At 41.2% G+C, this 2,568-nt stretch overlaps 1 protein-coding gene across 1 annotated transcript in view; it reads left to right on the top strand.

Annotated features, from left to right (window-relative positions):
- Positions 1-2,568, top strand: part of RAPGEF5 (Rap guanine nucleotide exchange factor (GEF) 5) — a 247,962-nt gene that overhangs the window by 35,742 nt on the left and 209,652 nt on the right. Inside the window, exon 2 of the mRNA XM_011973915.1 lies at positions 1,114-1,164. The gene's annotated coding sequence lies outside the window, so the exon portion shown is untranslated. The remainder of the gene's footprint in view (positions 1-1,113; positions 1,165-2,568) is intronic.

Genomic DNA, 2,568 nt, shown 5'->3' with positions numbered 1-2,568 from the left:
ATACTGCAATAGGAAATGATAATAGTTCTGTATTGTGCTTAAGCATATGTGGGTGATGGTGCTGTTTCCTGGATCATTAGGCAGGAAAAATTAGCTCCTACAATTCAGATCATTCAGCAATTACTTATTAAGTTCATACAGTTATATAAATATCTAAATAAATGAATAGAAAAAATAAACATCTTTATGCACAATTGTGTGCTAGATGCCATGAAAGCAAAGCAGAATAAGCTGCCAGCCCTCCCTCAAGGAGCTTATGGATTCCTTGGGGCAAATGCGCACACAGAAAAACAACCAACAATGCCGAGCACCCAGGGGCCGCAACTGAATAGTAGCAAAAACAGAGCTCTAAAGAGGAACCTACCACAGTAGGAGGAACCTCATGCAGAAGCCGACTCCACAAAACTGGACTTCAAGTCTGGTGAGATTCTGAGAAGCATTGAGGAAGATGGAAGGCTTTTAACATGAAGACTGACTTGACTAAAGGCAGGGGTATGAGTGGCAGGTTCTTCTGACAAGTAGGTCTTGCTAAACTGAAGAAGCCTTGTTGAGAGTTGGAAAGAGAATACTGGAAATCTGTTGGAGGCAGACTGTGGTGAGCCAAGGGAGCATGGATTAACTCAGATAAGCAATAAGGGACCCTCTGCAAGTCAAGGAGGTGATTTAGGGAGATTTGCTTAGTTGAGGTGTGAAGGATGGCCTGAAGGGGATGTGACCAGAGAGCAGGAAAATCCACTGGGAAGCTGAAGCAGGTAGTTGAGGGTATAGTGATGAGGGCCTGAGTTAGGGTGAGGAAAAGGAAAGGAGAAATGGAATCCAAAACACATCAAGAATAAAGTGACCGGTCCAAGAAAATCCCAGTCTTTCTGTTGTACTTCTGTTGAGAGCCATTCAAGTGGAATATCCTGTCCTGTTGTTATGAATGTTGACCAGATATTTATATTGAGTGAAAATAAGGATACTAAGCCCATAGGGACCATGATTTGAGATTCAAGCTTTTTTTTGTTTGTTTGTTTAGCAGGGTCCTGCCCCTGCCACTATTGCTTATGTTTTCCTTTTTTGGTACAAAAGTTTATTTGGTTCTAACTATTTTTTTTTCTTTATTTAAAATAGACTCTATCAAGAAGAATATCTAATCCGTACCTTGAACATACGCCTTCCCAGGTATGATTCTTTTCTCTTTTACTGCATTTTCTGAAATAGTGATTGAGAAATTCTGATGTACACTTCTCAAGTTATAGTTGTTCCCTTTGCTCCTGATCACATAGAGTTTTGCAGGGATGCTGCAGTGATCACGTTATCTTCTCCACCTGGGATGACACAGCAAAAGTGTTTGAGATGCTCTGATCATTGTCATGATTCAAGAAGTTCACGAACTAGGGAAAAAAATTATTCTCCCATCTTCCAGGTTCTTTACGTGAATGAATTGATGCGGCAGAGCACGTACATAAATATGTTATAAATATAATATATCTATCGTTAAAAACACTGTATTTTACAAATAGCGTATATTGTACACTGAGTTTTGTATAAAAGGAGATATACTTCCTCGTTATTTATCATTGTGTTGCAGTAAAGAATCAATCAACAAAGAGTTGCATTTTTTGGCCAGGCGCGGTGGCTCACGCCTGTAATCCCAGCACTTTGGGAGGCCAAGACACGCGGATCACGAGGTCAGGAGATTGAGACCGACCATCCTAGCTAACACAGTGAAACCCCGTCTCTACTAAAAATACAAAAATTTAGCCAGGTGTGGTGGCGGGCGCCTGTAGTCTCAGCTACTTGGGAGGCTGAGGTAGGAGAATGGTATGAACCCAGGAGACACAACTTGCAGTGAGCGGAGATTGCGCCACTGCACTCTAGCCTGGGCAACAAAGCAAGACTCCATCTCAAAAAAAGAAAAAAAAAAAGTTGCATTTTTTAGGCTAACAGGAGACTGTGAGCTTTGTGAGGGCTGGGATTTTCTCTACCTTCTCCACCACTGTATCCCTACCATCAGGAACAGATCTGACACCTGACAGTTGCTCATTATGTACTTTTTGAATGACTGAGTGAATGAATATTGTATGCTGTCAGGACCAGTCAAGCGTCAGCTGACTCACACCACTTCCTTGGTAATATTTTCTGTCATCTGGCTTGTTCAAGCTTTTTTTTTTTAAATAGTTTTAACATGTTAAAAAATAATTTCCTTCCCTTCCTTCTTCCTTATCAGTTTGTGTTTAGGAGATGATATCAGGAAAATTAAGGAGGTATAAGGATGGGGTGGATGTTCCCAGTCAAATCATAATCATTATATTATCAATTTGTTTGTCTTGAGAGAAGATATCAAATATTTCGGCCAGGTACAGTTGCTCACACCTGAAATTCCAGCTCTTTGGGAGGTTGAGGTGGGCAGATTATGTGAGCCCAGGAGTTCAAGACGAGCCTGAGCAGCATGAGGAGACCTGTCTCTACAAAAAAAAAAATACAAATATTAGCTGGGCTTGATGGTGTGTGCTTGTAGTTCCAGCTACTCAGGAGGCTGAGGTGGGAAGATTGATTGAGTTTGGGAAGTCTAGGCTGCAGTGA

This window comes from Mandrillus leucophaeus, unplaced genomic scaffold, assembly GCF_000951045.1.
Source record: "Mandrillus leucophaeus isolate KB7577 unplaced genomic scaffold, Mleu.le_1.0 Scaffold140, whole genome shotgun sequence".
Taxonomy (NCBI): domain Eukaryota; kingdom Metazoa; phylum Chordata; class Mammalia; order Primates; family Cercopithecidae; genus Mandrillus; species Mandrillus leucophaeus.
Note: the sequence above shows the minus strand (reverse complement) of the source record. Positions and strands in the feature narration are given on the sequence as shown.